The sequence below is a fragment of the Lissotriton helveticus genome, chromosome 8 (genome assembly GCF_964261635.1).
Source record: "Lissotriton helveticus chromosome 8, aLisHel1.1, whole genome shotgun sequence".
NCBI classification, from domain to species: domain Eukaryota; kingdom Metazoa; phylum Chordata; class Amphibia; order Caudata; family Salamandridae; genus Lissotriton; species Lissotriton helveticus.
Window position 1 is genome coordinate 1,298,277,062 of NC_136069.1, and position 12,207 is coordinate 1,298,289,268.

The 12,207-nt window shown below is 44.5% G+C and overlaps 1 protein-coding gene across 2 annotated transcripts in view; it reads right to left on the bottom strand.

The window, feature by feature from the left end:
* The window catches only part of SRPX (sushi repeat containing protein X-linked), a 464,109-nt gene that overhangs the window by 151,455 nt on the left and 300,447 nt on the right, over window positions 1–12,207 (bottom strand). The gene's annotated exons all lie outside the window — the stretch shown is intronic.

The following is a 12,207-nucleotide window of genomic DNA, read 5'->3' on the forward strand; positions in this document are numbered from 1 at the left end:
AAGTGTAAGTTATAGTTAGCTCATGTACTTATAACGGCTGAATTTCACTGGTTTCTTATGAGAGAAATCTTAGCCTAACTATAATGTCCCTGTAACCTTAGTTTTTTTAAGTAAATTTCTAAGGTTTTTAAACTAGTAGCTACGTTTGCAGAGTTGTGGAGAAAGGGGCCTGGCCTCTGAAGCCCGCCAAGCAATCATTCTCTGTGGGACTTACTCGAAGTAACAGGAAGGCTTGGGGGTAACAGGCGGGCTTGTTGGCCCCTCAAGGTCCCTGTGGAGCCAGGGAACGTTGTAGGAAAGTGGGTTTCTGTTGCAGTAACCCCCCCACCTTTTGCCAGACTACTGATGCACTTTTGACTTGATGTGCCCTGGGTCCCTACCAATCAGGTTCCCAGGGCCTGTGTTCTTTCCCCAAAACTAACCCAATTGTCATCTCTGGCCACAGGTCAGCCCCTGGAAAATGGTACCACAGGTATGCAGGGCACTGAGACCAGGAAAGACCTTTAAGTGCTGCAGCACTAATTGTGCCACCCTTAGAGGCCCTGTACCTTTACACAAACACACTGCCTTTGCAGGCTGCGTGTTTTGGAGCACAACAAAAAAGAGACAACATGGCACACATCCCTGTGTGCCATGCCTACAACCCACTGCCCTGGCACTGATCAGTCACCCCTCTAGCTGGGCGCCCTATACCAGTGGTTAGGGTACAGCTGCATGAGCCCTGTACCCCTCCAGTGTCCAAGGGCCATACGCAAGGGCCATATGTATCAAGATACTCATTTGCGATTCTCAAATAGCGATTTCTAAGAAATCGCTATTTGAGAATCGCAAATAGGTATGTATGTACAAAATCGCATTTTTTTTGCGATATCTTAAAATTCCTTAATTGCGATTAGCTAATTGCAATTAAGGAATACTTTCCCATTCATTTCTACGGGCCAGGAGGCCCATAGGAATGAATCTGAAGTTATTCTCAATTTGCGATTCGCAATTTGCTAATCGCAAATTGAGAATAATTTCAAGGGGGTAGGGGTGTCCAAAGGACACCCTGTTGCACCCCTGAAATATGCATGGGTGCACATGTGGCGCACATACATGCCCTAAGGGCATGTATGTGCGTCACATGGCACTTTGAAAAATGCAAATATGTGCATTTTTCAAGGAATTCTCAACTTACCACCAACTAGAAGTTGGTGGTAATTAGCGATTCCTTAAGGACATTTTGCAAATGTTTTTTGCTTCATACATTGCATTAAAGGAATCGCAAAATTTGCGATTCCTTAAATGCGATTGCAAAATAAGGAATCGCAAATTTTGCGATTCCTTATTTTGCATCAGATTTTGCTTAATACATACCATTTAGCAAATTCGCATTTGCAAAGGCCGAAATTCTGCCAATTTCGGCCTTTGCGAATGCGAATTTGCTTGATACATTGAGGAAAATGATATTTTGCCTGACCAAAAATGTCCACTACATACACCCTATGTTACATACATGTGCATGTCACCCATGCATATTTCTCGTAGTGGCCTGAATCACTAGGCCTCTGCAAACATGTTCTGCCATCAAGTCATCAAAGTCTCCCAAACGTTAAGCTAAAATGAAGGCCCATGTATTTTGCATTTTGCATTGTGCACTTTTAAATAAATATCGTACTGAGCCCTTTTTTTCTTAAGCAACTGAGCCAGCCCCGCAGTCCTGAAATATTGACTCCTAGCACACTGAAAACTGCAGTCACGTCAGCAAGAAGCCTGCCAAGACAGTGTTATGAATAACAGTTATCTGTTTTGCTGTACAGAGTGGCATCCCTGCCCGGTGAGGAAATGTAAACAGAACCCGTCCGCGACAGATAAGGCCTAGCTCTCTGTCTCAGCCCCCATGCAATGAACGGAGAAATATATGCTTTTTCTTTATTTCTAGTGATGAACCTTTGCTTCAGACAATACATCCCCTATCATATCAGATTGTACAAGATGTGCTTTTCGCCCTGACACAAGAGATGTCTCTGCTAGGTTGGAAGTCAGCTCTCCTCCCAGTCACACGTCAATTGCACGCCATGCTCAAGTTGCACAATTAGGGCAGAGTTCCAACTGGTCATGCAAACTCCTCCTCCAAGTACCCACCCACCTATGACACCTACCTATCACCTACCTATGACTCATCAAGTGTACACCCTCATGCACCTTCATACACGCCCACATGCTCTTATCTCCTTCTTTCTTGCTCTGCCTGGAGCGCTCCTCCCTATGTACAAGGAGTAAAATGTATATATTCTGTTCATTGTTATTAAATGTTAGAAGACTCTTCCTGAACCTCAGAGGTGATGGAACATATTCTCCCTTTGACTCGAGTTATTGGAATAAAGCCCATTTTAACTTGGACACCACGGATCCTGTCTCTCATTTGATGCATGATACTTTGTTAATGCCTAGAAATTCTGCCAGGGTAATATTTTATTTACCACATTAATTGGCGCCCTTGAACAGGGACATGTCCCTTTCCCCACTCGCCGGAGTTGTTGGTCTAGTCTTTGCCCCCTTCCACAGCCGTGACGGACTTTAAATTGTACACGCCATTGGGATTTCCCGCTATTCCCTCAGGCCCAGGAGGAGGACGGACTGCGACCAGGCATCCATGTGAGGCGGTGAGGAACGCGGATCGTCTCAAACCAGAGCCCAGCCCGTGAGAGAGCATGGTCCGAGGTCTCCAGAGGTCCACCTGTTCCAAGGCGCATGCGTAGAAGTCCGATGCCTTCAAGTTTCAAGTTCTGCTGCTTCCCGGTGAGTACCACTATGGGGAATGCATCAAGATTCAAGACGTGTCCATGGTAAACGTGGGCGCGGTCAAGACGTGTCTCATTCACGTGAGACCGGTAAAGACGGGCCCACGGTTAAACGTGGGAACGGTCAAGACGTGTCTCATTTTTGAGACCGGTATGGTTGTACTGTATTTCAGTGCATAAAGTTTTTCAAGTACATGTTTAGCTCTCTGTATCAGGTTAGGTTGTAACAGTTTTAGTGTTTAATATTTGTTTGTGTGTGAATGATTGTTGATTGTTTCAGTCTATTTTTGTGAATATTGGTTTCAAACATGCCACTGTTTTCAAAATTACGTCAGATAGGGACCAGAAAAGGTATACTAGAAGAATCAGTTAACATCCCGCCTAGAGACACACCTGGTCATTATATGTATAATAAGCATGGGCTAGACGCCATTTTGTTTTTAGATTTATGGGTAGACTACACCAAGGACCTGGAGGAAAAGTATAGATGGCCAATCTCGGGTACATGGGATTCTGAATGCATTATGAGAGTAGAGGAAGCGCTATGGAAAAAGAAGTCAAGACCCTCTCAGAAAGATGCCATCAAATTGTGGCGCAAAGAGTCACATAGGAGAACAGAGAAAGAATTCAATAAAGCAGAGAGAACTAAACAAGCAGGGGAAAAAGCCAGAGAAAAGGAACTGCGGGAGGAGGGGGAACGTGTCAAAACAGAACAGACTGATAGGGAAAGAAACGCCGTTGTTAATGGTATTTATCCCGTTCTGTCAGAAGAACTAGCTAAAGTGACCACCTCAGAAAGATCCAGTAGGTCGCGAACGCCACCACCTGTACCATATAGAGTACATAGAATAAAGCAGACAGCATCTGAAGCATTCATTTCCTCGTATCTAGACGGTTCCCTCCCGGACTACGTTAATGCAGGTTTTCCTCCACCCCCACCAGCAGATCAGCTCCAGCAACTCCAGCAGCAGCTAGCAAAAGATGACGTAGGTCCCGGGGCAGTGGGAGGGGCGCCTACTGTAGATGCAGCCATTCCACTTTGTGTATATGATCCAGAACCAGGAAAAGGTTCAATGGTCGTGATTTCACGTAGACTAAGACAAGCTGTTGCATATCTAGAGACATTACCAGACATGAAAGATCACCTAGATAGCATGTATTGTTTTATTAGAACGGGGGAGGGACCAGATAGTATAGCACAAGCCATGGCACAGAGAAAAGTAGGGGTTAAGAACCATGTCTTACGTTTTATTATTAACTGCCTGATAAGGGAACAAGACGAAGGAGACGGAGATGTAAAACCAGGTTTGATAGAATGGAGTGATCACATAGATGCCGGTAGACATGAGAAACAGGGACAGATAGATGCCATGTACAAGAAAATACGAAAGGAAATAATAGAAAGGCACAGAAAAGAGTCTGAGGAGAATGGTGAGTTATCAACAGAAGAAGTAGATGAACCAAAAGACAAGATTAATTATGTAGGAAAAGCGCGACAGTTTGACAGACCCAAGTGCCTTGATTACCGTAAACAAGGGCCAGCTATAAAAGAAAGGTATTCCCTTGAAGCTCTATTCCAAGCTACTGAGAAAGCACTGAAACAATGGATAGGGAATGAGAGACCTCCCACACAACACGAAATAGAGTTGGCCCGGTCAGCCACCCAGTGGGTGTCCAATGCCAATATATATAGCAGTGATATAGTGGCTCAGACTTTCTTAAGCCTTCCACCGAACGAACAGCGTTTGGCTGGTATTTACATGGTTCAACACTTGATAACGTTGTATAAAAGTCAGCATTCTGATCCTGGTCACTTGCATAAAATACTTGACGACATTTTACTAGATAGATGGACAGGTTTAGGTACTGAATTAATTAATGTAATCCTGGATCAACGACATAAGTACATAGATTCTCTGACTACATACATGCCTCCAGTCTTACACCATGACAGACATAACGTACACATAGACAGACAGAACCCCCTACGAGAGGTTCATCCCGTTAAGAATGCGGCCAATGAGTTACAACGGGTGTATGTTTACACCCCCTTAACGAAATTAGAGATTCTTGAAATGAAAAAGATGTTGCCTTGTCATGATAAAGACCCAGGGGGATTTCACCGTGAATTAAAAGACATCCTCCGCATAGGAGATTATACATACGCTGACATTCTGAAGCTATTAAAAGTACTGTTACCTGCAGGGATTTATGAAAAGCTTAAGGAAAAAGACTGGGAAGTGGGTGAGAAAAAGTTAAGTTGGGATGCATTGGAAACAGAAGAGAAGGGCAGGCTCCCAGGAGTTGGTCTTGGAGATAGAGCTAGAGAACTACCTGAATTCCTGATACAAGTTTTGCCAAGATTATTGATTACTAAAAAGGACGATTGGGATGCTATTTCAGCATGTAAACAAAAGCAAGACGAGGACACAAGTGATTTCTATTCTAGATTTGAGAAATGTTTTACTATTAATAGTGGCCTTAAGCCAGGTAGCAAGTCATTTCCACATCTTTTTGTGAGCAAATTGGTAGAGAATTCCTTACCCCAGATCAAGAATAGAGTACTGAAGGTTGAGAGTACTTGGCAAGCAAACAGCCCTTCACAAATGTTACAGATGCTACAGTATCATCAGAATAGGATTAGAGAAGAGCAGGATCATGAAAAGAGACGCATGAAAGAGACAAAAATGAAGGTGCTGGTTGCCCAGACGGTACCGGCGACTTCAAACAAACATAACACGACACCTGTCAAAGGGAACTGTAATTATTGCAAACAACCAGGTCACTTTGTAAAGGACTGCACTGTTCTGAAGCACAACATTGCTACAGGCAAGACAAAAGAGCGACAGTACACTCCTAGACAGAATAACACACAACAGACAGTAGCGAATTTTCCTCCACCACCGCCTGTTAATGCCACACCACAAATGTATCAGCACACACAGTCTGACTATCCAGAATATCAACAGTTCTCATGAAACAGCCTCGAGAGGGAAGTAGGCTTGCCCCTTATTGAGGTTCCTGTAGCTCAAGAGGGTCCGTATGTACATAGTCGTGTTCTAGGTCAGGATCGAAAGTTTCTGATTGACACAGGGGCGAGCAGAACTACCATCAGTCATGACGAGGTTCCAGGGGCACCTCTCGGGCTCACAGAATGTTTCCCTGGGATTTTCAGGAAAGCCTATTGTTAATGAAGTGTCAAAACCAGTCTCCCTAGGGGTTGGTCCACTGTCACGTACCACTGACTTGCTACTTACTAAGTCATGTCCAGAAAACTTACTTGGTATGAAGACATTAAAAGATCTAGGAGCAGTTATCTGCTGCTCTCCAGAAGGAGTACGCCTGTTCTTACGTGATTTTAAGGGACATTATGTACTGACTGATTTTGACCACAGACTCAAGAACGTGCCACAGATCCTGTGGGCACAAGGACCGACTGACGTAGGTTACATGGTCATTACGCCTCACCATGTCACACTCAAAGCAGGAGTAGTACTCCACGTATTAGACAATACAGGTTACCACCTGACGCCGAAACAGCATTACTGAAAATAGTTGACGAATTTATTGCACGGGGGGTAGTGGTAGAGACAGTCTCAAATGTATGTAACTCGCCTGTCATTCCTATCCTTAAAAGATCTGATCCTAGTGTACTGCCAGTGTACCGATTGATTATTGGCCTGCGAGAATTGAACAAATGTGTAGTACCGCAATATCCAGTGGTGCCAGACATTTCTTCATTGTTGACTGCTATTGATTCAGAGGCTACTTACTTTACTGTTATCGACTTGAAGAACGCTTTCTTTAGTGTTCCCATTCACCCAGACAGCCAGTACCTGTTTGGATTTTCATTAAAAGGTCGTAGCTTTGTCTTTACAAGAGCTCCTCAAGGTTTTACAGAAAGCCCTAGTATTTACAGTCAGGCATTAAAAAGACAGCTAGACAGTGTTCACATGCCTACCAACACTGCGTTACTACAGTATGTGGACGATATCCTGATTACAGCACGTTCAGAAAAAGAATGCGAAAATGCTTCATTGACAGTTTTACATTTTCTGGCAGACAAGGGGCACAAAGTGTCGCCTTCGAAGCTGCAATTCTGTGAAAAGCAAGTAGTGTACCTAGGACACTTGCTTTCCAAAGAGGGGAGACAGCTAACACAAGACCGTATACAGCTCATTACTAACCTTTCACAACCCAAGACACAAAAGGAAGTACGTGCCTTTATTGGCCTCACTTCATACTGTAGGCAATGGATTCCCCAGTATGCCTTTCTAGCCAAACCACTCATACAGTTAACTACACAGGAGGCAGGGGGGACTGTCCTCCCTTGGACACAAGAACACACCTTGGCATTCGAGGAATTAAAAAGAGCTTTATGTCAAGCGCCAGTGTTAGCGACTCCATGTTACAGCAAACCTTTTATGCTTTTTGTAACTGAAAGAGAAGGAACAGCGTTATCTGTCCTCACACAAGATCAAGCAGGAAAACACAAGCCTTGTGCTTATTTTTCTAGCACGCTAGACCCAGTGGCCCAGGCTCTGCCTGCATGCCTGAAATCAGTTGCAGCAACAGCCCTAGCCATAAGACAAAGTGACTCCATAGTGCTGGGTCACCCTCTGACAGTACAGGTCCCACATGCAGTGGAGGTTCTCTTAAACAGAACACAGACACAACACTTGACTGTAGCAAGACTGACAGGATATGAACTGACATTATTTCAACCACACATAGAGATCAGACGTTGTAATATTCTGAATCCTGCAACACTTTTGCCCTCAAGTACAGTAAATGCACCACCACATGACTGTGTGGAAGTAATGAATATAGTGACAAAGCCAAGACAAGACCTGACAGATATTGCACTTTCAGAACCAGACTTAACGCTCTATGTAGATGGATCATGCATGAGAACGAGTGCAGGAGAGTTAGTAGCAGCCTATGCTGTGACCACTGATAAAGAAGTCATAGAGACACAGAAAATAGACACATTGTCAGCACAAGCAGCAGAGCTCATCGCTCTGACACAAGCCTGCATAAGAGCTAAGCACTTGAAAGTAAACATTTATACTGATTCGCAATATGCCTTTGGCGTTGTTCATGATTTCGGGGTCTTATGGAGGGAGAGAGGTTTCCTGACCTCCCATGGGACCAAGATTCAGCATGGCCAGCTTATTCAAGCCCTGTTAGAAGCCATACATTTACCTACAGCCATTTCTATCCTAAAGTGCAAAGCTCACACCAAAGTTACAGACACCATTTCCCAGGGTAATGACCTGGCAGACCGAACAGCTAGACTTACAGCTCAGACAGCCCAGACACCAACAGACACGACAAGGACAGAGGTACCATTACTGACAACATGTATGACAGTCAGGGATCCCACTCAAAACGTACTCGACATACAGACACATGCCACTGCAGATGAGATACAGAAATGGACTGAACAAGGAGGGGTCCAGACTGACCAAGGTTGGATGACTAAGGGAAAAGGCACATGGTTTCTCCCAGATTCCATGGTACAAGTAATCATTAACACAGCCCATAGTCCAGCACACTTAGGAGAAAAAGCAATGTTAGACAGCTTACAGAATATCTGGTTTAACAAACACCTGCGTGCCGCAGCGAAGCAGAAAGTACGAACATGTATGATCTGTTGTCAGTCCAATCCAGGTAAAGGCATCCCGGTGGAACAAGGCGAATTTCATCCTCCTGACCACCCCTTTGAGGTTCTCCAGATGGATTATATCCAAATGGACAGATGTAGAGGTTACAAGTATATCTTGGTGGTAGTGTGTGCACTATCTAGATGGACAGAAGCTTATCCAGTTCCAGATTATACTGCTGTAACAACAGCCAGACAGTTAGTGCGCGAGTACTTCCCCAGGTATGGATTACCTCGGGTGATCTATTCAGACAATGGCCAGCCATTCTCTTCTGAATTAATGAAACAAGTGTCTCTTCTGTTAGGTTATACATGGAAGTTCCATTGTGTCCGACACCCAGAAGCAGCAGGCCTTGTAGAAAGACATAATCAGACCCTCAAGATAAAATTAGCAAAGGTCTGTGCAGAAAAAGGCGTGGATTGGATGGTAGCCCTGCCAGTTGCCCTCTTTTACATGCGTATGGTAGCACATTCCAGAACAGGCCTATCTCCGTATGAAGTGGTTTTCGGTAGACCGCCAAATATGTGGGGTACGCCTATGCCCGGAAAGATAACTGATGTTGACAGTAACATGCTGACAGATTACCTGGCTTCCTTGATGTCTGCACTACTCTCTTGTCGTTCACAGGTTGCTGCCGCCTTCCCTGACAACACCCAGGTCAAGGAACACGCCATAGTCCCAGGGGACTTTGTGTGCATCCGGAATTTTGATCGTTCAAGCCCCCTCGAGACGCGCTGGAAGACCCCGAAATTGGTGCTTCTTACCACGAGGACCGCGCTGAAAGTGGAGGGACGCAAGGGCTGGATCCATGCCCATCACGTTAAGCGGTATTTTGGACAATGTGGAACATTCGAAAGAACATTGACTTTAATGACAAAACAGACTTTGTGCCGCCTTTGCTTGAAAAGACCCCTCAGCAAGAGTATAGGTCCAAACTAAGATCTAGTAAGTCAGACGTAGTTTAATTGTTTAAGCCCACCCGGTGGTGAATCGGTTAGACTAGTTTCTGACATGTATAAGATCACATATGAGAATAGCAAGAAGAGAGAAAATACTGCAAGACATTACGCAGTAGATGTATTGTTACCTTGATCATTTTTTTTATTCTGTGCATTGTTATAATTGGTGTTTGTTTATTGCTACATGTTTTCTCACATATACATTCATCCAGTATGCATACATTCAGTGACCAACCAGACCAGCAATGCAACTGATTGCTGGGTATGTGGCCAACTACCCCCTTATCAGAAAACAAAGGGAGTTCTGCCGAAATAGATTCTAAAAAAAATTCCGGAAAAAATGCCCATTGGATAACATGGCAAATCGCACCTCCGCACAAAGCATGCTTTTTCCACCACTTCCACAGCTCAGATCCTTTTCAAATTTGGCATCACAGTAGTCCAAGCGATGCCCTACATCCTCACCAAAAGGCAACCAAATCCCTCCACTGGAACGGGTACGAATTTCCGCTCAAAAACACGCCCCCCGCAAACGCCAAAATCCCTCAACACCTTGTTAAACAGCATGTTAAACGTTTTCTCCAAGCACTTGAATGAGATCCAGCTCTCTCCTGCCTAACGTAATGGCAACATACTCTGCACGAACCATATCCACATGGCGCTATTCACAAGCCATATTTACAAGAAACTCAACAAGTTACAATAATGACATGCTCTTCATAAACCATATTCACAAGGAGCTATTTACAAGGAACTTCACTCTCAGAAGGACTTTCTTCTTTCAAAACGTCACGCCATACCTATTTCATTTGCGGTCAGACAGCCTATGTACATCTGCCCTTAGACTGGTGTGGGTCTTGTTATATAGCATTCTTATTGCCACCTGTATTCCTGGCCCCATCCCATTATCATAGAGATTCACGACTAGAACATGCTAGAGTAAGGAGAGAGACAGATGCCTCAGTGGTTAAGACTGAAACAGCGTGGGAGCAATATACAGATTTCAACAAAGGATTCTTTTTCTTTGTTGGCCCCGACCAAAACAGTAAACTGGTACGCGAATTAACAAGAACCCTGGAAGCAGTTGTCAATGTAGCTGCATCTGCCCTGGCGACTTGATCCAGGAGCAGTTTGCCATGATACTATCTCTGTCTGCAGTGTGGCCTGGCGATTTGCAGCCTGTGTGCAACTGCTTGCGTTCCCCATCCACATGTACAAAGGATAAAGATGAAGAAATGATTCTGTATGATCAACTATACGGTCTCATGAATATAGATGTATCCTAAAGGGTTATGTAGGAGACAAGGAGGGAATGAGGAAAATGATATTTTGCCTGACCAAAAATGTCCACTACATACACCCTATGTTACATACATGTGCATGTCACCCATGCATATTTCTCGTAGTGGCCTGAATCACTAGGCCTCTGCAAACATGTTCTGCCATCAAGTCATCAAAGTCTCCCAAACGTTAAGCTAAAATGAAGGCCCATGTATTTTGCATTTTGCATTGTGCACTTTTAAATAAATATCGTACTGAGCCCTTTTTTTCTTAAGCAACTGAGCCAGCCCCGCAGTCCTGAAATATTGACTCCTAGCACACTGAAAACTGCAGTCACGTCAGCAAGAAGCCTGCCAAGACAGTGTTATGAATAACAGTTATCTGTTTTGCTGTACAGAGTGGCATCCCTGCCCGGTGAGGAAATGTAAACAGAACCCGTCCGTGACAGATAAGGCCTAGCTCTCTGTCTCAGCCCCCATGCAATGAACGGAGAAATATATGCTTTTTCTTTATTTCTAGTGATGAACCTTTGCTTCAGACAATACATCCCCTATCATATCAGATTGTACAAGATGTGCTTTTCGCCCTAACACAAGAGATGTCTCTGCTAGGTTGGAAGTCAGCTCTCCTCCCAGTCACACGTCAATTGCACGCCATGCTCAAGTTGCACAATTAGGGCAGAGTTCCAGCTGGTCATGCAAACTCCTCCTCCAAGTACCCACCCACCTATGACACCTACCTATCACCTACCTATGACTCATCAAGTGTACACCCTCATGCACCTTCATACACGCCCACATGCTCTTATCTCCTTCTTTCTTGCTCTGCCTGGAGCGCTCCTCCCTATGTACAAGGAGTAAAATGTATATATTCTGTTCATTGTTATTAAATGTTAGAAGACTCTTCCTGAACCTCAGAGGTGATGGAACATATTCTCCCTTTGACTCGAGTTATTGGAATAAAGCCCATTTTAACTTGGACACCACGGATCCTGTCTCTCATTTGATGCATGATACTTTGTTAATGCCTAGAAATTCTGCCAGGGTAATATTTTATTTACCACAACATATGGCCCTAAGTCCATTCTTAGACATTGTACGTGCAGTGCTGCCATTAAGAGTATATGGTGCTGGAAGCTTGTCATTACGAACTCCACAGCACCATAATGGCTACACTGAAAACTGAGAAGGTTGGTATCAAACTTCTCAGCACATTAAACCCACACTGATGCCAGTGTGGGATTTTAAGACAAACGCACACAGAGGGCATCTTAGAGATGCCCCCTGAAAAACCACCAGCCTCTGGTGGGTTCCGTGACTGGTACACACCGGCCTGCTACCACAAGACTTGTTTCTGGACTCTTAGGGTGGGAGCCTTCACTCCCCGAGCCCAGAAACAAAGCCTTTCCTGGGCAGAGGTGTTAACACCTCCCCCAGGCCAGGAAGAGCCATCTGTTGCAAGGGAGCTTCAAAGGCCTGGCAGCCTTTGTAATGCGACCCCAAGCTTCTCCTGCTATTA